The sequence below is a fragment of the Schistocerca cancellata genome, chromosome 2 (genome assembly GCF_023864275.1).
Source record: "Schistocerca cancellata isolate TAMUIC-IGC-003103 chromosome 2, iqSchCanc2.1, whole genome shotgun sequence".
Taxonomy (NCBI): Eukaryota; Metazoa; Arthropoda; class Insecta; order Orthoptera; family Acrididae; genus Schistocerca; species Schistocerca cancellata.
In genome coordinates, this window is record NC_064627.1 from 1,036,795,404 (window position 1) to 1,036,822,831 (window position 27,428).

Sequence of the window (27,428 nt, forward strand, 5' to 3'; positions counted from 1 at the left end):
TAAGCATTATTATTTACTGACGGTACTTAGAACCCTAGCAGACTATAACATTCCAGTAGCTCTAGTTAAAATAATGTAAGTTTCTATATTGAATTACATTTAATACTAGGATATAAAATAAAACATGAATGCTTATTTGTAAATTGCCATTGGTACTTGTTGCCAAACCCCAAGATCAATAAAATCTTTTTGTAAAATTGATTCTGTAATAATATATATTTGTTGAATCATGGTCCTGCCGCAAGGTGCATCGCTGTTACTTTATCGTGAACAGACTCATGATCTCTCCGCTGCACAGGTAATATGCCATCTCACCGCTTCGAAAACCATTGTGAGTAGGTTTGAATTTTGGCTTTTTTCCTTTTCCTTACGGCTAGCAACAAACCACATATCAATTTCAATTCTTTCACATTGTCCACTTCGCCTACCAACATTACTTCACCTTTTCACTTTTTCTCCTGTTTCTTCCGTCATACTGAAATATGCTTTCTTCTTAGAGAAAATTTCACAAAGGAAAAATTCCCCATTTAAGCGACATTAAAAGCTGCAAATAACTGACAAGATCCGCATGCGTACTTAGCCGCGTAAAGAAAGCACAGTCCAACTGAGACACCTCAGTACACAAATAACTTTCACCAACTCACAGTAAGGTCCAACTGAACCATAACTGAACATATCCAGTGACATTTAAATCAATTTAAAGAATGTTTTAAGAAAAGGCGTATACAACAACTGTAATAAGAAATCTGAAGATTAAACGTGTGCGTATACAACTGAGTTAAGAAATTTGAAGGTGAAATTTGTACAGAGTATTCGGAGAAACCTTTTGGTATTGCAAGCAGTTCGCATCGGACGGTAGAAAACGTGGCACCCTCGAAGAACGCGGCCCAGTAACCCAAATTAACTGGTTCTGAAACATACGGAAGGCTATTATTACAAACGCAATAAAATTAACACTCAGTTTAATATAGTGTGGCAATAAATAGCCGAATCTCACACTCTGAGGATTACATTTAGGGGTTAGCTGCACCCCTTCCTTCAATACCAGACTGTTTACACAATATAAGAAAGGACAAATTAAAAGAAATCCTAGTACCAGGCGATATAACAGAGAGCTATAATAAGTTAATATAATTTTTCTTAATTTACAAGGAGCAGAATTTTTTTTTATTGCATGACCCGCACTACCAGTCTTAAAAAAAGGTTCCATTAATATTAAGAGAGCCCAGGTTGGGTCAACTCCATAAAACTGGCCGTAAGAAAACAGCTAGAGTTTTATTAAGTCTCACCAAACTTTACAGTAATCACAACAGCACAATTACGAAAGGACCAATCCAATAAACAGCAAGCATGTAATTAGAAGAAAGTTTTACCACGGGAGGGTGAGTCTCGTCAACAAACCAAATGATTTAGATAGCAATATGATAATTAGCGTGTATCGGCTTTTCTCAGATGTCCGCCCAGTTAACGAGTATTACCCAAGTTAGCACGCCTTGCAAGACCCTCGGCTGGTATAACGTGTCGTAATTGCAGTTACAACAGCACAGACGCGACGCACTGCTAAATGTAATGCAAGCAACAACTTCAGCTCCTCGCCGGGTAATAAAGGAGACACGTAAACGTGCAGCTTCCCGCCCCGTGGCGGCTCGTAGGGTGCTACAAACGGCATCAGTCCCTAGGCCCGGTGGGAAAAAAAAGAACACTTACTACGCGATACCACCAACGACGACGGAATGCGGCCCGCACACCCGTCGTCGAAAGCACAGCCGCCAACCCTCGACCATAAAGTGTTCGCACGCCCCATGAGCTTTCCAGTTAAGGGGCTCCGGAACGCCCTATACGTGCAATGTTAAAATAACGCTTATAAATTACATCTATCCTCACAAAGTATTTGAGGTAGGAAGTTGAACTTTTTATAGATTATTATGAAACGTCCCCTTTGAACAATTTTACATGTGAAACGTCCACTTAGAACAATTATACAAGCCTGTGCTTAACCTGACACACAATATTATTTAGCGCAACGCAATCTGACTTTCAATAACCCCTACAAAACAATGGCCCTGACTAACTTTAACCTATACCTTTTACAAATCACTTACCTCACAAAAATCTTCGCTGCTCGAACTACTGCAATACAGCGAGTGCCACTACTGCCAGCTAAATAAAAGATTCAAACTACTGAAGGTACTAACTACTGATAGGGATAGTTAGCAAATGAAAGATATTAATAGAGAACAAACAATGTATTTACCTTAATATTCATAATTGACATTCAGTCTTACAGATTATCAAAACTCCGCCATCTCTCTCCCCACGTCCACCACTGCTGGCGGCTCACCTCCAACTGCCCAACGCAATCTGCTGTTCACATCCAGCTATAGCAGTTCATGACAACAATGGCAGGCAACAATGCAAACTAGCCACATACTGCACACAGCACAGCCAGTGATTTTCATACAGAGAGCGCTACGTAACGTTGCCAATAAGAAAACATAAACAGCAAACTTACATAAAGAAAACATAAACAGCCTACTTACATAGCCCCCATGCTCCCCACAAAAAATTTTACAAAATGTTTTTGGCCAGTGGCCAATACAGATTTGAAAAAATTTTTCATAATTACAATAACAAAGATATCCAATGCACACACTTATTGATACAATGTTGGTCAGAAGCGAAAACTTTCTCACAGTCCATAGAGACAGTCCTTATCGTTCATCATAATAGTAATTACAGTTTTTTTCACAAAGTCTCATTAGTAAAAGAAATTGCACACAGAAGTAGTGGATTTCCATGCAGTCTTGAAGAAGTAGTGTTGTCCTTCCAACGGAAAGACAGTGCTGACTCTTGACATGCTGACAGGTAATGCGCCACAATGGAGCAAAACCCACAGCTGAGTCATTCGAAGTTCTGATGAATATTGGTAGGTAGGTCATCACAGAGCAGACCCACTGCAGTCCTGGTAGAGAGTATTGGTGGGCCACCAGAGATGCAGACCCACTGCAGTCCTTGTAGAGATAATGGTATTGGTGGGTCATCAGAGATGCAGACCCACTGTAGTCCTGGTAGAGATGGCCAGCAGCCATCTGCTGCGACTGTGCAGGTGCACAATCACCATTGAAGAGTCTTGCGGATAATAGAGCAAGTCCATAACCACCACTTGTGCACTCACAAAGTTTTTGGAATTGTCCTTAGAACCAGCAATGCTGTTATCCAGTCCCTTGCTGAATTATTAACACACGTGCAAACACTATCAGTCCCTACTTCTCACATATTGTCCATATACTATGACCAACAGAATGTGTGCAGTGAAATGAATGCGTACAAGTTGCTTAATTTGATTAACTGGCGTCAATTAAAATTATATAACATAAGAATACAATTACAAAGATCCAAATTACATCATTAAAAACATAACAATACAGATAACATTTGTAGTACAGGCTTTACAAAAGAATAGAAATAAACATATACATCAGTGTTACAGGAATGATGATATGAGCACATACATAAAAGATCAGAATCACTTTTGAAACGTCAACTTCACACATGAGCATTAAAACAGAACAGAATAAATAATGTCTAAGCATCTTTACAAAGTAAATAACAAATTATTAGAAAAAGTATACAACAGAGCTCTCATCAGCTAAACACATAAAGACAGGAAAAACACAAATACACAAGGGTACCCAAACACATAGTGGGATAACACAAAAGGAAAGGACAGGGTTTGTTTTCAGTGTAACATTTGGTACTGCAGTCCACCCCACAACTTCATTCGATAGATCTTTCGTCTTATTTCAACATTTGTTTCCACCAAAAAAATCCTATCCAAGCATGCTTTCTGTATTTATATGTTCACACATTGCTTACCTCATCATTTATTTCCAAGAAAATCCTACCTATACCTCGTTCGTGTATTCTATTCATATTTCTTTCAAAATAATTATTTCTGATTGTACAATAATCATTGGGGCCCAAATCTTTCTTCGCAATGCATTCTTTACCTATTCTCCATAGTCAGTTTCTTATATAGTCTACCCCCTCTTAAGCTAACTTAAATCTACTGAGCTCAGATATATATATATCAAGGGACGAGGCAATGCAGCATCACAACAAATCAACACAAACAGAAATGACAAAAAATGCAAATTGGCAAAGCTAGCAGCATAAATTAGCAAAGCAAGTGCAATATTACAACTAATATAAGGCAATGCAGGAAACAAGAAAAACTAGCTTAGAAGAGTAACACAAAGTCAAATTCAGTAACACTATGCCTGACAAACAGCAGCAACTTATACCTAGACATGACATAGCTCAAGCAGAAAAAATATTACAGTAAAAACAACAATGCAGACAAGGGAAATGCATATTCACATCTTAATGTCTATGTAATTAAAGTGGTGCACCACAACAACTGATTGTAAAAAAAATATTACCATGTACCTGAAAAGAAAATTTTGTTTTACTGTTGCTAGTTCCTTCTTATTGTTCTTTCCTTTCCAAGTGCTCCTTTTTTAAAGAATGTGGATTACAAAATTATCATTTAATAGATCTGTTGACAGAAAGAGTTCACATTAGCAAATGCATCTCATTTTATAAAAGCAATGCTGCAACACAGCTGGGAACCAGATATCAAATGAAATAAGCAATTACGCAAACCAAAGCATAAAAATATCATTCAGTAGTCATGTGACATTTCATTTCATAAGTTAATGGCTCTCAACTCTCGTAGAAAGACACTTGTCATAATCAGGTGAGCAGATGTACGAATATTTCCCATCAATTCATAAGCATTTCAATAATTAGCACAAAGTGCGAGTAATCATATGTTTTTAAGTAACGAGGGTGTCGCATTAGCGATGAAAGGCACGCCCTAATGGCTTGTTCTCCAGGTGTTTGACACAGCTGTGTGCCCACAACGCATTACAAAAATCATATGTTTTCAAGTAACGAGCGTGTCGCATTAGCGATGCCCTCTACAAAGGAATGTCATAAACAGGGGTCTAGGCCTCTCTTTGTCCTTCTCTTCCACCTGTGCCTCTGGCACACCCTAATGGCTTTCTTTTCTACCTGAGCGTCTGAAAAGACTTGTTCTCCAGGTGTCTGACACACCTGGGTGCCCACGTCGCATTATGTGCAGGAGGTCACTTAACTTTCTTACGGAAACATTTACGACAGCAGTTTTCGCTACAGTGACAGTCTCATATACAAAATTTCACAGGTCAAGAATTAGCGTTGCAAATGTGTAGAAACAAAATGCTATTGATATGACAGTGTCCAAAAAATTTTCGTCTTCATTGTGATACATTCACGCATTTACACACATTTCATAACTCTTAAAGTACGATTCTTGGTTTCCAACATCCTTTTTCACAAGTCAAGAGTCCCTAACCACTATTCATTACTCCTTACCTTATTCGTCGACACTTTTTCCATATTTCATCATAACAGATACATAGCATAATCAAATAACTCATATAGCATCAGCTTATGGATCATAAACTTACCTCAGCAGCATAATACACATCGTCGTCGTAAAAATAACATCATAAAACCTCAGTCAAATCTCAAAATCGTCGTAGCTTCCTCCAATAATTTCAAAACCTAACAAAATTCTCTGCTCATGTCAAAAGTGTCATCTGCCTCCAACGTACTTTAAAATCATACTCCCTTACCAAATACATCATTCAAAGTTCTCATAGTATCACAATGGTTCCAAAAAAATATGAACAGTGCACAAAGTACAGACAAAGTACAATTTCTTAAGGGTGAAGTAATCCAACTCTGTAATGGCGTAAACATGTGTCACTGACGTAGTAAAAGGATGTTTGTTTCTCTGTTAAATGATCAGATAGCTGTGTAATTTATGTGTTCGAGAAATATGGTACCGATGTGTAAAGTTGTATAAGCAAATACCATATTAGCTAGGGCTCCTTGTGCTTGCCAAACACATGGTACACAAAGTAGGCGTGTACCCCCCTGAGGTTTATTGTAATTGTATCCTCAGGTATTACAGCTTACAGCAATGAAATGAAATGTGTCACGAAAAACTTTCTTCGTAATTCAAAAATCTTTAAAAATAAATGTTTTAAGTACAAAATTAATCACTCAAATACGTGTCCTGTAGCGCTAAATGTGCGTCTTGCAGTAAGATAATCTCTGGGAAGTGTCGTAGTTATTGTCCTCCGAAAGCTAAGTTCTGCAGAAGTCAATGTACTTACCTCATGATACACAAAAGTGAAATGCTTTGCGTATAGATAACTTAGTTATTACGCTTATTGCCGTGATGAGGAAAGTACTGTGCTGTAACGTATTGTTGTCCTACGCAAAAGGCTGTCTCCTTGTAGCAATAGCACAAAAGTCACCACTAAAACATGTCTCACTTTATAGAAGAATTCAGAAAAAACTGTGCAGATATAAAACAGATACACCGCAAAAGCAACATTGTAAATTGTCACGCATTAGCAGCGTCGTGATAAAATCGTGTAGCTGTCACATAAACTAACCACTATGTCATCTGGCATTTCACAGAAAGCATCTCAAATCCAGAATCCACTCTCAAGCAAACCAAAATGTTGCATGAAAATTTCATTAGCAGTGCTGGTATATGTTCTAAGTATGTAAGCCTAATAGTCGTTACGTAATCATGCAACTAACAAGCAAGAATGTACACACACAATAACACTGTGTCGTCTGTTCGCAATAACAATGCATTCGTAATTTCTGTTTAAATAAGTTCTCTTGGTTCTTGACTGGATGGTTAGTTAGCTTTAAAACATAGTTGCATGTTAACAGTTTCTCAGTGTGACAAATTGTACAAGTAACGTGAAGTGAAAATTGCAAAGACTAAGTTAAAAAGCAGATTATCTGTCAATAAATGGTTTTACATGAGAAATGTGGTGTAAACCTTTACTCTTCCTAGTACGCAGAGTTTCAACTTCAACGCAATTATCATGTGGTATACGTCGGATTCTGTAAGGTCCATTGTAAACTAGAAAGAATTTGTGACTCAAGTGTTTCTTCTTATGTGACAATGAATGAGCTTTAATGAGAACTTTCTGACCAATATATAATTTCTTTGCATTTGCTTTACCGTGTAGTTTTCTCCTTTTGTCTGCTGCAGATTTTATATTTTTAAGAGCCAAATCAATTATGTCTTTGTGGCGAAGTTTACGTGTATTCGGGAAAGGTACAAGCTCTCTGATTCTGTTCGGAGGTTCTACATTCTTCAGTACAAGAGTAGGTGGTAAAGCAGTGGAATCATGAGGCATTTCATTCAGCACATTTTGAAATAAGTGTAAATATCTGTCCCAATGCTGATGCTTTCTGTGACAATAAAGTCTGCAAAGCTTATTGATTTCTTTCATAATCCGTTCAGACGGGTTACAATGTGGTGAATACAATGAAATAAAAACAGGTTTGATTTTATGATTCCGAAGCATGCGTGACCAAACAGCAGATCTGAATTGCGGTCCGTTATCTGAAATGACTTTACTAACGTGTCCAACTTCACGTAAGAAATTTTTAACAAAGGCGTTGGATACAGACCGTCCAGTGGCTTTACGTAACGGAGTGAAAGAAACAAATTTTGAAGTAAGTTCAACAGCGACTAGAACGTACGCAAATCCATTAGATGTTCTGACAAGTGGTCCCAAGAGATCAACAGCAGCAAATTCTTTTAATTTAGAAGGAATAATTGGAAACAACGGAGCACGATGTGAGACAGTAGATGGTTTCGCCTTTTGACAAAGTTTACAAATAGACAAGACTCTTCGAATTCTCTTTTCCATATTGTTAAAATAACAAGTCGTTCGAAGAATATGATAACATTTTCGTGGACCAAAATGTGCGTAGCTGAAATGAATGTACCAAATGAGCTTATTAACAAAATCGTCTGGAATGCAAAGTACCCATAGCTTGTCATCAACAGTGCAGCGTTTGAAGAGTATGTTGTTTCTAACCAGGTAATAATGCCGAATCTGAGTGTGTGTCTTTTCATGCCATTTACTTTTGATATCTTTCCAAATCGGATCTTTATCTTGTTCATGAGCAATGTCCTTTAAAGATGTGGTGATGAAGTTTTCAAAGGCAACTTTCTGAATGTAAAGAATACTGAAATTTTTCTCGAGGTTCCCTTCTGTGTTACTTTTCTCAAGCCCAGCCGGTGCGCGTGACAGCGCGTCCGCAACAATGTTCTCCTTGCCGGGAATGTAGACTATTGTGAAGCGGAATTCTTGCAGAAACAATGCCCAACGTTTTAACCTATCATGATTTAATTTTGAAGACATAAGAAATTGTAACGCACGATGATCACTGTATACTTTTACGTGCTTACCAGAAAGAAAGAAACGGAATTTGTTAAATGCCCAAACGATAGCTAAAGCTTCTAATTCAGTAACGGAATAATTTTTTTCAGATTTTGTTAGCACTCGGCTAGCAAAAGCAATGGTTTTCTGAATGGTAGTGTCATTTTCTATGGCTTCTTGAAATAAATGGGCACCAAGACCGACTTTAGAAGAATCCGTGCTAAGGCAGAAATCTTGTGACAGATCTGGATGAGCTAGTATTGGCGCGTGAAGTAACGCTTCTTTCAAAGAATTGAATTCCAACTGTGCTTGTTCGTCCCAGTTCCAAATAGTATTTTTTCCAGTGAGAGAACAAAGTTTTGGTGTAACAAGAATTTGCCTATTCAGAAAACGACGGTAAAAATTTACGAGACCTAAAAAACTGCGGACTTGTCTTTTTGTGGATGGAACAGGAATGGCTCTGATTGCTTCTAACTTTTCAGGATCCGGCTGAATGCCTTCAGAAGAAATAATATGTCCCAAAAACTTCACCTTTGTCCTACCGAATTCAGACTTTTCCAAGTTAACTGTAATTCCAGATTCTGCAAAAATACGTAACAAACTGTTGAGGATGCGGTTATGTTGTTCCCATGAAGCTTCTGCTATTAGAATATCGTCCACATATAAGGTGATGTGACGTTTTAAGAACTCAGGTAATATGGAATTTAACCCACGAATGAATGCTGCCGAAGAAATGTTCAAACCAAAAGGAAGTTTCCGAAACTGATAACAAACGCCGAAACAAAGGAAAGCTGTGTATTTTCTGCATTCTGGATGAAGTTCGATCTGATAAAAGCTGGATCTGAGATCAATGGAAGACAACACTTTTACACCATTAAAATTTTGAAGAAGTTCTTCCATCGTCTGCGGCCTGTCTGTTTCAGGAATAATGATAGTATTGATTTGTCTCGAATCTAAGACAAGTCTGATCGATCCATTTTTCTTCTCAACAACATGTAACGGATTGTTGTATGAGCTTGCTGCAGGCTCAATAATGCCCTCGTCAAGCATAGATTGTATTTCTGTTCTAACACGGTCCCTATAATGCGCCGGAATTACGTATGGTCTAACACAAAATTTAGTATGCTCACGAACACGAAATTGGTATTGAAACCCCTTGATTGTTCCTGTTTTGTGAGTAAAAACTGTGGAATGTGCTTGTAAAATCTCAAAAAGATCCTGCCTATCAGTGTCATTACAATTCTCAATTGTCTGAATTTTATTCTGAATTGACTCATTAGTTTCAAATATGCCGTCGGTGTCATCCCTGTCAGTACTTGCAGAGTGATTGTTAGTGTCTAGTTCCGTAGAAAATTCCGAACTGTTATCTAACAGAAGGTAAGGCCGATTAATTTCCACATCATGGTTTGAGAGCCAGTCTTCAAATTTCAAAGCTATTGACTTACCTTCTTTCTCTAAACTTATTTCAGCATCGTGAAAACTTAAGATTGCTTTATATTCATTCAAAAAGTCTACTCCCAGTATAATTTCCGTCGACAATAATGGAACAATAAGGAAGTTCATAGAGAAGCTGTGGCTTTGACAAAAGAATTCTAAATTGGTTTGTTGGCGTACATCTACACTTTTTCCAAAGATTGCACCTTGTAATTTAATCTTACGTAACGGAAGTGTGGGGCAATCGTTCGATTTGTTGCATTTGCTAAAAGCTGTTTCACTAATTACTGAAATGGGACTGCCAGAGTCAAGTACTGCCGTAAATTTTACGTCATTTACAGTAATGTGAATCACAGGATATGCAATGTTGTTATGTTTTACGTCGTGTTCCTGGAGTAAGATGTCCCTAATGTCTTCCATTTTTACGTAATTACTAGCTACGGCAGCTGCGTCGTCCGTTTCATAAGTACGTCTTGTGGCTGCCAGTGGTGTGAGTCATCGCCTATTGTCTCTTTGTTGGCGCGCGTCGTTATTGGGATTTGGAGACCTAACTTCTACAAATTCATCGTGACGAGAGTGCTCTGCTCTGTTTAAATCTCGCCAGTTCTGATGCAATTCAGGTCTGTCGTTACGATCATATCGTCTGTCGTCATGTCAGTAGATTCCATAGTTTCTTTCTTGTCGGTCACGTGGTGGAGAATTTCTCCTTGAATCGTAACTACGCGCTGGACCGTTGCGTCTAAAGTTATTCTGTCTCCCTTGATAATAGTTATTTTGGTTCCCATATTGTCTGTTTCTCTGATTGTCTCTGTGATAGTCATTACTGCGGAGAGGTGATCTTTCCCTGTAATTATTACTGCTCTGCCAACGGTTGTCATACGGGTGGTGTCTGTTTTGGTCACGATTTGCGTTGTAAGAATAGACTTGTCGTGTCCAGTTATTATTTCTGTCGTCACGGAATTGTGACGGATGTGACCTGTAGTGATTGATTTCCTGTTTTCGCATCCCACGACTGTCTGTGTCAATTTCCAGTTCTTGTAACAGTCCCTGAAAAGCTTCAATGTCGTCTTTGCAACGTCCTGCTAAAATAATATGTCGTAAATGTTCAGGCAGTTTGATTAAACAAATGCGGATGAGTTCTGAGGGGCTGTATGGGTTTGACAGGTACTGATTCTTGTGCAACATGTCTTCAAAATATTTCACAAGACTGGAAAATTCAGATTGTTCAAAGTGTTTCATCATCATGATGCTATGTTTTACGCGGTCTTGTGTAGCTTGAGACCAATATGCTGAGAGGAAGGCGTGGTAAAATTCTCCTTCACTGTGACAATCGTGAATGACCGATCGCATTCTTACAGCTGGTTCATTCTCCAAGTAGCCACACATAAATTCTAATCTGTGTTCTAATGACCAGTTGGGAGGAAAACAATGAGAGAATTGATGGAGCCACGCTTGTGGATGAATGTCGTTGGCAGAATTCTTGAATGTTTTGAATTTACGTGTAGTAATGAACAGCTTATAGTCAAAATTATCGTGTCGGCGAGTCACATATCTCTCATTGTTACGTCGTGTCGGCGGTTCCATCTCAAAATTCGGTGCACCTTGCCAATTCCTTTCATAATTACCGAAATGCCCTGTGTTATTATTTTGTGGCTTTTCCGTATTTCTAAGTTCCTCTTCCAGTATTGGGGCGCGAGTGTCCTCTGAAATACGTAATTCTTGTATCACCTGCGTCAACTGATCTTGTACTTCCCGGATTTCTCTTTTATACTGTGTATTAATTTGATTTTGATTTTGTTTGAATTTTCTTATTTGTTCATAGTCTTCTGTGTCAGTGAAGGCTACGGGTCTTGTGTCATTCAGATCATCATCTACCTTTGTAGATAAGTTAGTGACATGATCCGAAAGTTCAGCTACTTTCTCCGATAGTGAACACATTTCCTCAGTGTGTTTTTCTGAACCAAGTTTCAGAGTGTCCATTTGTGTTGAAATCGAATCTACTGTGTTCTTTAAGTTTTCCTGAGTTTTTGCCAGTTGCGTAACCGAATCGGTAGATGCAACTGAGTCAATTTTAGCCCACAAGGTCTCATGATTTTCATGAACAATGGTTTGCAGTTCTTTTATGGCTGCTTCGTGATTCTGTAATACATTCTCATGACGCGAAAAAATAGGTTGGAAATGCTCACAAATTTGTGTTTTTACGTCATTACAGACTTTCTGACATTTCGATTCTATTTTATGTAACTCAGTAGTTAAATCTTCACGTGTTTGTTCAAGCATATGTTCCACTGAGTCTAACTTTTGAAGCTTTTGTTCCATTGTGTCTAACTTTTGAAGATTCTGTCCCATTTGTTTCTGATTTTGTTCAAGCGTTGTGTCTAACTTTTGTAGCCTTTGTCCCATTTGTTGCATTAACTGTAATAACAATGCACTGGTGTCTGAAACATGTTCCTCAGTGCTTTTCGGCAGTGAATTTGCACCGGCAACATTCACATTTTGACAAGCGGAAAATGTGTCTTGACTCATTTGAGAAAACGGTGAGGACGCAAAACCTGAATCTACAGTATTTGCAAAATTGTGTCCTATCATTTCGGATTCCTGAGGCGAGCTGTTGCCGACCGATCGATCGACAATGCTTCCCTGTTCACTACCTGTTTCACTGCCTACGCCATTGTCTGACGCCCGCTCCATTTCCCTATGCACAGTTACCAAATTACTACTTTGAATATTAGTTAATTCACTACCCAGTGGTGCTGATAAGCTACGCTCGTCGTCACTATTATTTCTCAATTTAGTTTGGAGCCTAGTGTTACGTTTTTCACACGCCATTATTGTCACAATATTTCACACGACAACACAGAAAAGCACAACTTGAATAGCAAAAACAAGAGAACACATTAACATAGCACTGAAAATAATATCTAGTTAATTGCAGCAGCGAAATACTTGGCGCAAAGCTACATGCATGCCACAACTGTTTTACTGTACAACAATGAAAGACTGCAACTACAAAGGAGATTCTCTCTACAATTACGCGCTAGCAATAAACAAAAGCTACACTAAATACACAAACTACAAGAAAAAATCAGAAGATTCCAGTGAGGTATCCTAGGCTAAGGGTCGACATATGAAACGTCCCCTTTGAACAATTTTACATGTGAAACGTCCACTTAGAACAATTATACAAGCCTGTGCTTAACCTGACACACAATATTATTTAGCGCAACGCAATCTGACTTTCAATAACCCCTACAAAACAATGGCCCTGACTAACTTTAACCTATACCTTTTACAAATCACTTACCTCACAAAAATCTTCGCTGCTCGAACTACTGCAATACAGCGAGTGCCACTACTGCCAGCTAAATAAAAGATTCAAACTACTGAAGGTACTAACTACTGATAGGGATTGTTAGCAAATGAAAGATATTAATAGAGAACAAACAATGTATTTACCTTAATATTCATAATTGACATTCAGTCTTACAGATTATCAAAACTCCGCCATCTCTCTCCCCACGTCCACCACTGCTGGCGGCTCACCTCCAACTGCCCAACGCAATCTGCTGTTCACATCCAGCTATAGCAGTTCATGACAACAATGGCAGGCAACAATGCAAACTAGCCACATACTGCACACAGCACAGCCAGTGATTTTCATACAGAGAGCGCTACGTAACGTTGCCAATAAGAAAACATAAACAGCAAACTTACATAAAGAAAACATAAACAGCCTACTTACATTATTTATTGGAATATGGGCTACAACTTAACACAGGGATTTTACAAAATTTTAGTTCATTTATTAAAGATGATTTTTTTTCAATTGTAATGAAAATTCACAACATTTTTTTTGCAATTTTTTATTTATATATTCAAAAATATACAGTTTTTTGGAAAAAGGCTGTGTTAAATTATGCAGAAGGTACTGTGTAACATTTACTGAGAGTTTGAAACAAATATGTTTGGAAGATCCTTAGAAAACATGTAATTAATATGAGAAGATAAAAGTTTTGGGAATCGAGCGACAAAGATTGGATTAACTTTCAGTGCATTCCAGGTCCATAGGATGGATTATCTTCATCCTCCGCAAACTCCTCCTCCAACTTCCTCTTGTTCCTCCTCCTGTTTACTCTTGCTTGTATTTCTAGACTCTTTACAGCCCTGTCTGCAGCCCGAAGGCGTTCCTTGTCTAAAGCAAGCATCGCTCGTACCATGTTAGAACCTATCTTCATTCCCATATTTCTAAATACCTTGCACCTTACAATGTTGCCATCATTGAAAGTCGCAACAGCATCATACACACCAAAGTGAAGTGTTTCTATTCCAACAAATACAGTCTTGGGGATTCTCGACCATATAACACTATTTACACTTTCATTGGGGTTTTGAGTTTTTCCGTGAATACACTTTCTCAACAGTTCAGGTGCTGCTAAGTCTCTGAAAATAGGTTTAGCCACAACACATACTTTATCTCACATCACTAAAATGTACCTGATGAACACAGACGTTAATAATAACACCATTTGACAGCAGTTTAACAGCGCTACAGTGGGTCACGCCCATGTAGAACACATTTCAAAAAAAAATTAAAAATAGTTGTAGTCTTCGGAATTGAATAAATTATATATCTATTAAAAGGTAATAGTCTGCAGATTCAGAAAACGCAAAAAAGTAAAAATTGAACTTTTCATGATTTTGAGCCTTTCCAGAGCCCCTTAAGAACCAGTTGCCTCCTCTGCGGAGTGTCTGAGAGAGAGTGAGCTCGCCAGAGACTTCATACTGTCACAAGTCGCCCGTGGACGCCTTCTAACCAAAGATAAGAGCGCACGAAAGCCAGGCGCAATAGGTCGATTCGCGACATGGCTCACCAACAACGATTATATTAAAGTTAAAATCTTCTGGGTTGTTAGGCCGCGTCATATTTCCTCCTAAAATAATCGACATTGTGACCCCTCTGCTGCGATTTTCTTCAGGATACTGTTCTAGCAATGCCCTGAAGAAGATCTTAGCAGAGGGATATCGTGGATTCTAATCGTTGTGCAGTTGCTTCATAAGAAAGCGCGACAGCTATATGATAAAGTCGTTGATTTGAAAAAAGCGTATGGGGCCCGAAAAATCTTCTACACACTACTTAAACTAACTTACGATGGTAACAATAGACACACCCATGCCCGAGGGAGGACTCGAACCTCCGGCGAGAGGGGCCGCGGAGTCCGTGACATGGTGCCTCAAACCGCACGGCCGCTCCGCGCGGCTGGAGCCTGAAGATGGGAAAATGAATTGCCGAAACTGGTTGCTTTCAGCATAAAATAAAATATCTTAAAGTGTACGGCTGTTGGTAAAGACTATTGACTTTGAAAAGTACGTAGGAACCGATGTCTCCTGGCCGTAATGGACCAACAGAGATTGAGTGTCCTTGGAGGTGGTTGACCCTGGAGCAGAGTCTGGGCAGCGGCTACGTGCATCCAGTGACATGAAGATTCCCGTCAGCCGTTTCGTTAGATGTCTCTGCATCTGCTGTATGTTGGAGAGCAAACACAGGACCTGAGGATCTGAGGTGTCTCTTCATGTGGAGGACGAACAACTGGAAACTAGACATGTTGATCCAGAAAGTCACTGTCAAAGTCTTCGCAATGTAGGTGTCACACGCACATAGACACTGTCTGTCCTAGGGAAAAATATGCTTGAAAGTTTTCGTTCACAGAAAAATTTCTCCTCACCGCTTGATATGGGATGAAGACTTACATTGGTGACAATAAAGGCCGTGGGGCCTGAACAATCCTCTTCACCATCTGATATGGGACGAAACTTGTGCCAGTGGAGCTGATGGAGGCGCTGGGTCCGGAGAAATCATTGTCGTCAACTGATACATCGTACGTCGGTTGAGGCGCAATGAAAACGCAGCCCGGGCGACCAATGTACAGGGTTATTACAAATGACTGAAGCGATTTCACAGCTCTACAATAACTTTATTATTTGAGATATTTTCACAATGCTTTGCACACACATACATAAACTCAAAAAGTTTTTTTAGGCATTCACAAATGTTCGATATGTGCCCCTTTAGTGATTCGGCAGACATCAAGCCGATAATCAAGTTCCTCCCACACTCGGCGCAGCATGTCCCCATCAATGAGTTCGAAAGCATCGTTGATGCGAGCTCGCAGTTCATGCACGTTTCTTGGTAGAGGAGGTGGTTGGTTCTGAGCACTATGGGACTCAACTTCTGAGGTCATTAGTCCCCTAGAACTTAGAACTAGTTAAACCTAACTAACCTAAGCACATCACAAACATCCATGCCCGAGGCAGGATTCGAACCTGCGACCGTAGCGGTAGAGGAGGTTTAAACACTGAATCTTTCACATTACCCCACAGAAAGAAATCGCATGGGTTTAAGTCGGGAGAGCGTGGAGGCCATGACATGAATTGCTGATCGTGATCTCCACCACGACCGATCCATCGGTTTTCGAATCTCCTGTTTAAGAAATGCCGAACATCATGATGGAAGTGTGGTGGAGCACCATCCTGTTGAAAGGTGAAGTCGGCGCTGTCGGTTTCCAGTTGTGGCATGAGCCAATTTTCCAGCATGTCCAGATACACGTGTCCTGTAACGTTTTTTTTTTTTCGCAGAAGAAAAAGGGGCCGTAAACTTTAAACCGTGATATTGCACAAAACACTTTTGGTGAATTGCGAATTTGCTGCACGAATGCGTGAGGATTCTCTACCGCCCAGATTCGCACATTGCGTCTGTTCACTTCACCATTAAGAAAAAATGTTGCTTCATCACTGAAAACAAGTTTCGCACTGAACGCATCCTCTTCCATGAGCTGTTGCAACCGCGCCGAAAATTCAAAGCGTTTGACTTTGTCATCGGGTGTCAGGGCTTATAGCAATTGTAAACGGTAAGGCTTCTGCTTTAGCCTTTTCCGTAAGATTTTCCAAACCGTCGGCTGTGGTACGTTTAGCTCCCTGCTTGCTTTATTCGTCGACTTCCGCGAGCTACGGGTGAAACTTGCCCGCACGCGTTCAACCGTTTCTTCGCTCACTGCAGGCCGACCCGTTGATTTCCCCTTACAGAGGCATCCAGAAGCTTTAAACTGCGCATACCATCGCCGAATGGAGTTAGCAGTTGGTGGATCTTTGTTGAACTTCGTCCTGAAGTGTCGTTGCACTGTTATGACTGACTGATGTGAGTGCATTTCAAGCACGACATACGCTTTCTCGGCTCCTGTCGACCTTTTGTCTCACTGCGCTCTCGAGCGCTCTGGCGGCAGAAACCTGAAGTGCGGCTTCAGCCGAACAAAACTTTATGAGTTTTTCTACGTATCTGTAGTGTGTCGTGACCATATGTCAATGAATGGAGCTACAGTGAATTTATGAAATCGCTTCAATCATTTGTAATAGCCTTGTAGAATAGTTTTATTAATAAATGCATCAGCTAAAATTTTCTCAATGGAGCAAAGTTAATCAAATGTGATTGCAGTCGGCACCTGGCCCGAAGATGGAGGTTGCGCTGCCCCAAAATACCCAGGCCATATAGAGATACTAGAGGAACAATTTGTCATCATCTGGCTCACAGAAGCAAACGGGTCCGCGGGGTCAGTGATCTCTGGAGGGGCTCGCGCCGCCACCTGCTGTCCTAGTCACTTGCACGATTGAAGTTTTGTAATCTGCAAATATACGCCCTTCCGAATTAGGTCGCTGGCATATCCAAAGGGTGATAAGGGTTGCATGTCTCAAAGGCGAACAGTCCCTACACCACAACGTCAATACCTTGCAAGCCAGCTGATGGTATTTGGCCGAGGGTACCTTTGGTGCCACTACCAGATCCACTTCCCTGTTCCTTTCGTGGATGGCTCGTGGGAAGAAAGACTGTCAATAAACCTCGGCACTACCTCTAATTTCTCGAATTTTCTCAAAAATGGTTCAAATGGCTCTGAGCACTATGGGACTTAACTTCTGAGGTCATCAGTCCCCTAGAACTTAGAACTACTTAAACCTAAGTAACCTAAGGACATCACACACATCCATGCCCGAGGCAGGATTCGAACCTGCGGCCGTTGCGGTCACGCCGTTCCAGACTGAAGCGCCTAGAACCGCTCGGCCACCCTGGCCGGCCGAATTTTCTCGTTGTGGTCATTTCGCGAAACGTATGTTTGAGAAAATAGTATGTTATCCAACGCTTCCCGGAATGTACTCACTTGGAATGTAAGTAATAAACCACTCCGTGATGCACAACGCCTGTCTTGAAGCGTCTGCCACTGAAGGATGTTGGGCATCATTTTTCCCCTCTCACGCCTACTAATCGCTGTCGTGAGGTAACGCACTGCTCTTCATTGGATCTTCTCTAACTCTTCTGCTAGTCCCAGAGCGCAGTACTCGAGAATCGGTCGAACAAGGGCCTTATAAGCCACTTCTTTCGTGGATGAGTTACATTTCTTTCAGATTCTTCGTATGAATCTCAGTTTAAGATCTGCTTTTCCTGTTATTCGTTTAATGTAGCTATTCGGCTTAAGGTCGCACCGGATAGTTACCCCTAGCTGTTGTATGGTAGATACTATTTTCAGCAGTTTGTCATCAATAGGGTAGTCGTACAGTAGTGGATTTATTCTTCTATGTGTACGCAATATATTGCATTTATATACGTTTAGGACCAAATCTTAGTCCCTGCGCCGTTCATCAATCCTCTGCAGGAATTTTTGCAAATCGATAATGCCGTCTGACGCTGCTACCTTCCTGTAGCCAAACGCATCACCTGCGAACAACCTTACGGAATTCCCGCCTTCTTTTCAATTATGGGACCAAACTGCTGAGGTCATCGGTCCTTAAGCCTACACACTACTTAATCTAACTTAAACTAACTTAGGCTACGGACAACACACACACCCATGAGCGAGGGAGGACTCGAGCCTCCGACGGGGGCAACCGCACGGACCGTGACAAAGCGCCCCAGACCGCGCGCCTACCCCGATCGGCCGTCATTTTCTACTAGATCATTTATGCATAGTGTATACACTTACTTGGGGTACTCCTGAAATTACCTTTACATATGCCCATTTTGTTCCGTTAAGCGCGAAGTGTTGAGCTCTCTCTGCAAGAAAATCTTGAATCCCGTCGCAAATATGGTCCGATACTCGGTAAGCTCGTATATTTTTTTTCACTAAATGGCAGTGCGGGACAGTGTCTAATGGCTTCCTGAAGTCTAGGAACATGGCATGAACCGCAGCGCTCATATCCTTCCAGCATGTGTATAACATATGAAGTCATGCAATCGAAGAGGTTGACAGTGTTAAATTTCTGGGATTACATCTACATAATAAATGTAGTTGGTAAGGGCGTATCACAGAATTGTTTAGACACCTAAACAAGTCTGTATTTGCATTGAGAATGATGTCAGATGTAGCAGAAATAAATATAAAAAAACTTGCTCACTTTGCTTACTTTTATTCAATTATGTCATACGGGATCATATTCTGGGGTAATTCGTCAAACTGAGAAAAAGTTTTCAGCGTGAAAAAGCAAGTAATAAGGCTGATTTGTGGTGAAAATTCAAGAACATCATCTAGAAACCTGTTCGAGGAACTTTGTATTCTAATCACTGCTTCTCAGTATATTTATTTCTTAATGAAATTTGTTGCAAGTAACGTATCTCTATTTTCGACCAATAGCTCAATGTATAGTATCAATACTACGAATAAGAAAAATCTACAACAAGAGCTAAAATCACATACCTTGGTCCAAACAGGGGTCCAATACTCAGGAACACACATCTTCAATAAATTTCCAGCAACCATTAAAAACTTCACATCATATAAAGCACTGTTTATATAGAGGTTGAAAGACTTTTTGATAGGCAACTCCTTCTTCTGTACAGATGAAAATCTTAACAGGGTCTGTTACACCAGCTTAAGTGACAGCACTTCGTCACAACAGTCAAGATTAAGTATTTTGTATATGATAAATTTATTAAAAGTCCATAACAATTTTTCATTCTGACAGTGTATTAATTCTGTAAATATTAGCAGTTCCAGTTTACCGTAATGTATTCACCTATTTTGACATCTCCTGACAAATGATAAGGGTAGTCAGTATCATATTCAAACGCTTTATGTTTTTTATGTTATACTTTCTGACTTCTTTCACACCCACGAGAATCATCTCATTTTTGGGTCTACGGAAAGAAAATTGTATCTAATCTAAACTAATCTAATCCGTGGATGTCATCGAGCAATACACCTAGCTGAGTTTCTCACATGTACGAGGGCTATTCGGAAATTAAGTTCTGATCGGTCGAAAAATGGAAACCATTTTGAAAATCAAAAATGTTTTATTTGCAATAGTTAGCTACACCTCCCAGCTACTTCTCTACATAGTCGCCTCTCCGACTTAGAGATCTGTCGTAGCGTTGTACCACCTTTCCAGTACCCTCGTCATACAAGGCAGCCGCCTGTGATTTCGGACAATTCTCTTCGCTCGTCTACAGCTCCTTGTCTGTGCCAAAATGTTGTCTTCATAGTCTGCGTTTCATGTGAGCAGGGACGAAACTCAGGACGAGCCAATATGGGCTGTGATGTGGGCGATCAAACACCTCCCATCCAGAAAATTGAAGGAGCATCATCATTGCCCCTGCAGAGTGCGGCCGAGAATTGTCATGATGAACGAAACGCATGACAGTTATGTTACCTGGGCTGCACAGCATTAGACGAAATCTCTGACCAAACCCTCATACTTGGCGGGAGACGCCGTTTTCCAGGCATCTTTAAGTGCGCACTGTGGTCTCAGAATTGAAAAAAGCGACACGGTGAGATCGGCGGGCAAGCTAGAGACACTGCCCAACACATCTGTGCAAAATTTCATCGGATTTTCACAGTTGTTTCCATTTCGCAACCTATTGGAACTTACTTTCCGAATAGCCCTCGTATATCATCTGCTGTGATGCCTCTCCATCACTAAGCGATTGCATTTGCTTTTGTCTTCCACGATGACTTATCTCAATATCTGCCATTTCGGTGTTTGTACGATCATTGAAAGGACGGACCGTAATACAATCTTTCGCAGAGGAACAATTTTGGAAGACCGAATTCAGTATTTCGCCGTTCTCTGTATAATTTTCGCTTTCGGTGGGAGTACGGTCCCTGAGCGACTGAATAGATATCCGCTGTCTGATATTACGTAAGACCAAAACCTCTTATGGATTTTAATCAGATCGGTTAGCTACATTTTACTTTCAAAGTCAGTGTAAGAATCTTTCATTGCTCTCCTTACTCTTATTTTCGCTTTGTTCAGCTTTTGCTTGTCAGCTGGTCTTTGACTTTTCTTGAAACTATGATGAAGTTCTGTCTAGTTACATAGCAGTTTTCTAACACGGTTGTTAAAACACGATGGGTCCGTCCCATCCCTTAAGACGGCGCTCGGAACATACTTGTTTAAGGCATACTGAACGACGTCTTTGAATTTTTTAGATTTGTGCTCTATATATTCGTCCTCAGTACTGAATATTTCGTGTTGGCTAGTCTAACAATTTTTATCCCGTCCCACTTGCAAAGCAAAAATATTTTCCCATCTTTCTTAATATTCCTTGTACTACTTGTAGTCATAGATGCTACCACTGCCTTATGATCACTGATATCCTTCTCTACGTTAACTGAATGAAAAGTTCAGATCAGTCCGTTTCTAGGAGGCCCAAGACGTCACCTTTATGAGTCCGTTCTCTATCTACTAGAAGAAATTTTCGGACAAGATATTCAGAATAATGTCACATGAATCCCTATTCCCTCTATACCTGACAATAACATGATCACGAAACTTAGTCACGAAGTCCTGCAAATTCTCTAGGAAGCGCTCTACCACTTTAGCCGCTGACGCAGGCGGTCTATAAAAGCATCCGATTATCATTTTTTACCCACGTCTGAAGCTTAACTACACCCAGATTAATTCACATTTGGAATCCGCGCCAGTCTCAATAGATATTATCGATTTCTTTTATTAGAAATTCTTTGGTCTTCAATAACTGGCCTTATTACCCACTGGCTTAACAAATTGTAAGACTAACATTTTTGTTAATTTTACCTAACAATTTTGTGAATTTTAACAGCATAAAATAAATAATTACATCGTTAGGCATTCTAAGTACGAAACAACTCAACTGGTAAGAGTTAATTGTCGCCGTAATTCGTTTTAGCGTAACGTTTACAAAAGTCGTTTCTCTTTCATTAATCTGACGAGCACGTTCAAATTAATAATGTTGAGGAAATAGCCGACTACGCTGGTGGCGTAATAGACCAATTAATAGAGACAAAGAAAACTCTAATATCGGGAATAGTTCGGTAGTCCGAAATTTTTGTATAGTTGTTCAAGGAAGTTCCATGAACAACATACTAGAAATCCTGACGTGAGGAGTGTGTGTGGAGGTGCGTTTGAAGGTCATTTTTGTACGTTTTTCTTCAATAATTCAAAAACCATGTATATTTCTGTCGTGAAGAAAAGACACGTTCAATCTCTCTCTCTCTCTCTCTCTCACACACACACACACACACACACACACACACACACACGTACTTTCATGACTTGCATTCCAAGAATATGTGATAAAATATTTACATTCGTTGTAAACTAGTTAATTAAATAATGATGTGTTCAGCCGCTAATATGCTGTTTACAACCATTACAAATATGCTGTCATATGCTGGGAATACGAGTCAAGGATATACAAGGTGAGTCAGGAGGAAAGGTACGTGATTTGAGGGGTGACAGTGATTCTGAACAAAAAAACTTTATATGGACGAATGCCCTATTCCGAACGGTTTCCGAGATAGAACACATTTAATATCACTTTTGTACGTTTTCCTAGAATAACACGAAAACCGCATCCTCCAGCGAAAACGTGTCGCAGTATAACATTAAACTATATTAAATTTCCTACAAAAATGGTCCTATTTATTTTTTTCTCTAGAACTACTGGTTTGTGCGAAGAGAGCGCGAGAATGTTGAAAAACTCGCTCGACGAGCATGCACTGTAGCTTAAGTAGCTTTTGTAGGCCAATTTGAGGTAACATATTGAGGTAGCAAGTTGAGACGAACAGTTTGGTACCGGACACTCGTGGTCTATCAAGTCGGGAAACTACCTCACATTGGCCTACAAAAGCTACGTAAGCTACAGTGCATGCTCGTCGAGCGAGTTTTTCAACATTCTCGCGCTCTCTTCGCTCAAACTATTAGTTCTAGAGCATAAATGAGTAGGACATTTTTGTAGGAAATTTAATATAGTTTAATTTTTTACTGCAACACGTTTTCGCTGGAGGGTGCGGTTTTCGAGTAATTCAAGAAAAACGGACAAAAGTGGTATTAAATGTGTTCTATCTCGGAAACCATTCGGAATAGGACTTACGTCCATATGAAGATTTCTGTTCGGAATCAGTAATACTTTCACCCCTCAAAGCATGTACCTTTCCTCCTGACTCACCCTGTATATGTGTGTGGGATTGAAGATGTCTTTTATTTACTAAAATAAGTGTTATTTGCTGCTATTTACAGCACACCATGCATCGGAAGCCGGCTGAATGGAGCGTCTTACGCCACAAATAATAAGAATAACTTTCATTATTACAATTAGTTTATTACGTGCAGAAGGTCATGGATAATGTTATTCATTTGGGACACGTGTTAGAAAACTGCTAAGGTCATCGGTCCTTAGACTTACACATTACTTAAACTAACTTATGCTAAGAACAACACACACACCCATTACATGTGTCAGAAATAAACACATTACAAAGATAATGTTTCATTGCATTTATAATTCCTCTGTAAAGAATTTATGTTGTGTTTTGTGTGATTCAGTTCAAAGCTCATGGGTAATGCCTGATGTTCCAAAGATGGTACTGGATAAGGTTCGAATTTTTTGGGATTCGAAGAGGTTGTTAATTCAAAACGGCTGCAGTCAAAATCCATACAATCGGCATAAGAGCGTGTACTGACAGAACCGATCCATCAGGGTCTTAATGAACTTTTTGGAAATTGGAAATATTGTTAGAAGTTGAGAAGAACGTTTGTAAAGAAGAAATATATCAGCCTCCCCTAGTTAGCGGCAACCTCCAGGTGGAAGTTTATAAAAAGCTTGCCCTTGTCTACTGGAGAGGCAAAGTTAACAGGCCTTAGGGATTTAACTTCTTGCTCAGTCTCAATCGTGAAAATCACCGCCTTCTTGCCAATTCGCGAGCGTCCTCTGATTAATTAGAAGATCGAGGGAAATGGATAGTTGTTACAACTCCAATTTAAAAACTGGTTTACGAATTGCAGTGAGATATATTCTCATAGGAATTCACAAACGTGAGACGAGGCCAGTGTTCATTGACGTTTTAGCGATACAGAGAAATAGAGGGTACACTGATTGAGACCACAACCACAGATTAATAGTATCTGCATAAAAAGATAGAAAAGTGTTTTAACCAAGCTAACACTAGTACTACGCTTATCAAAATATTTCTGGATTTTAGTTCGTTGCACTTCATGATCAGCCAGAACATTAAGACCATCTACCTGACAACCGGTAAATCCTCCTTTGGTACGAATAACAGATGCGCCGCATCGTGGCACGGAAACAATGAGGCCTTGATAGGTCGCTGGAGGAAGTTGACACCACACCTGCACATACAAGTCACCTAATTACCGTAAATTCTGGGGAGGGGGGCGATGTTTGACGCCACGTTCTATCACATCCCAGATGTGTTCGATCGGGTTCAGATCTGGCGAGCTGGGAGGACCAGTAGATCAATTGGAACTCGCCACTGTATTACCCGAACCACTCCATAACTCCTCTGGCCTTGTGAGATGGTGCTGAAAAATGCCAGTGTCGTAGGGAAACATGAGTGTCATGAATGGGTTTACGTGGTCTGCAACCAGTGTACGATACTCCTTGGCCGTCATGGTGCTCTACAAGAGCTTCACTGGACCCATAGACGTCCAAGGGAATGTTCCCCAGAGCACAATGGAGCCAACTTGTCTTCGACTCACAGTACAGGTGTCAAGGAGCTGTTCCCCTGGAAGACTTGCGCCCTCCCATCGGCACGATGAAGAATATATCGGATCCATCAGACCACGCAACGCTCTGCCACGTCCAGTGCCATTGGTCACGTGTCCAGATCAGTCGTATTTGCAGTTTTCATGGTGTTAACATTGGCACATGGATGGGTCGTCGGCTGCGGAGTCCCATCGTTAGGAGTGTTCAGACATACCTGTACTTGTAACTCTGTCCAGCATTAAAGTCTGATTTTTCTTCCAACACAGTTCGCCACCTGTCCCGTTTTACCGGTCTTCCCAGCTACGATGTCCGACGTCTGTAATGAGGAGTGGTCGCCCAACCCTACCACATCTGGACGTGGTTTCACCTTGGTGCTGAAGACACTCATCACAGCACTCCTCGAACACTCGACAAGTCGTGCGGTTTCCGAAATGCTCGTGCCGAGACACCGGTCCATCGCAATCTGCCCTCAGTCAAACTCAGATAGATTGCACACCTTCCTCATTCTAACCACGGACTGCACGCTCAGTGATACTAGATACACCGTGCAAGTGTCTGACTAACAGTCATTCTCACCAGGTGACGCTGCTATCGACTGGACGGGTTTATGTCAATAGTAGATCGGTGGTCATAATCTTCTGACAGATCAGTGTATTTATTATGGTCTGATTTCCCTTGTAATTTTTATTAAGGGGTGAATTTGCAGTTGCTAATGCGTGTCAGTACACAGTGCTAAATATCATCAAAAATCACAGTGTCCTCCCAAAACTCGCTGGTATAACAAATTGGTTCACGTCAATTTTCTTCAAAAACTTAAGCAACTGAAGAACAAAGGTGAAAAATTAGAAATTTTATATCATTTCCATTAGCAAAACTTAAAAGTAATTATTTCTTGGAGTTCATTACCTTTTGTTCATATTTTCGGTAAATTTCTCTTGAGGTAGGTAACATTCAAGACTGATGCAGAAAGATATTAAGTCTATCTAATGTTGGATATTAACATAAATGATAAAAGTCGAAGGCGTTCGCATTCACAGTTGACACATTTATTCCATATTTTCCAAATCATAATCCTTCAAATAAACAATTACAGACACAATGCAACGTGTACGTAACACGAAACCAGTTTTCACGTCTCAGATCCCTCCAACGTACGACTTCCAGCTACTAGTCAAGGAGTACAAAGGTAATACATGTATCAAAGAGAGTTATTTACATGACAATTGAGTTACTCTAAAATCTTTTCTGAAGTTATTTTCAGAGTTCATAATTAACAATTTTAATATCATTGACTTCAAATGAAATTAAAATATCAGTAACCAATACATAGAAAATAACCAAGATTTTTTGAAAAATAAGAAAATTAGTATTTGTTAGATTCATGTCTGAACACATATTATGAATACAAGTGCACAAAACTATTTTATTTATATAAAACGTTTATCAGGTGACTCTCTATGGCTGTTAAGTATTTTGGAAAATCATTTTTGCTCCATGAGCTGTACAATTTTATATTTATTCTCTATCGGTTTCAGTTATGACAATCATCTTCACATGAAGAAAAACAGTATACATTAATGGATCAAAAATACAATTTCGTCAAATACGACACAACAAAATTTAGAACATACAGAACTGTTACACGAGTCTGTCTGAACAAAATCCACACAAAAGTGCTGTACATTAGCACAACTACAGTTACAATTATTAAGTGTGAAGTTCTCATCAAGTATACATTAGTATGACGGTTATGTATGCTCTACATTTGATTGGGTCCTATTGATGTATACCGTTTTTCTCCTGTGAACGTGGTTGTTATAACTGAAACCGCTAGAGAATAAATATAAAATTGTACAGTTGATGGCGCAAATGTATAATTTTAAAATATTCCGTACCGTATAATAAATTTATGGAGTGTATTAAGTAATCCAGTACGTAAATAAAGATGATCAGTTCCATTAGAAGTTGGAATTTAAGGACGTTCAAAAAAAAAAAAAAAACAGCTCTAAGTAGAATTCACGCTCGGTTTGGTCATTAGGAAAGGAACTATTATCCATAGTTAGATGGTAGATTATTATTTATGAAGGGTCTCTCTCTCTCTCTCTCTCTCTCTCTCTCTCTCTCTCTCTCTCTCCGATAGACGCCTTACGCGGGCGTTCACGTTTACATCCCGAAATGTGGGGAATCTGGGGAGGTTCATTGTGCCACAGATCAAATGATTGCACGCTAAAGGAAAAAAGTCGCAACAGCAAAAAATAATTTATGTAGAGTAACTGAGACGCCTTGCTAATCCCGCAGGACAGGACAGTATAAATTGTGGAAAGGAGCCAAAATAAATTATTTGATTACAAGAGCCAAAAAAAAATTTTTTTTAACACACAGCTTTAATCTTTGGGACTTAATTACCGGCTGAAAGCCACTTTAATTTAAAAATGGCTGAAGGCTAATAACTTAAAACGCAAGCATAATCAGAAATTTAAGAGGCATACCTTATCTTAAAACAGTTCTTTAGATTGGCTGAAATAAAAAAGTTAAATTCAAATCGGCTGAAGGCCTCACACTTAAAATTCTAAAATATTAATTTTTTTTAATACCAAAGGCCTTACGTGAAACAGTTCTTTAATTTAGACTGAAGGCCTTAAGAACAAACAACTGAAACT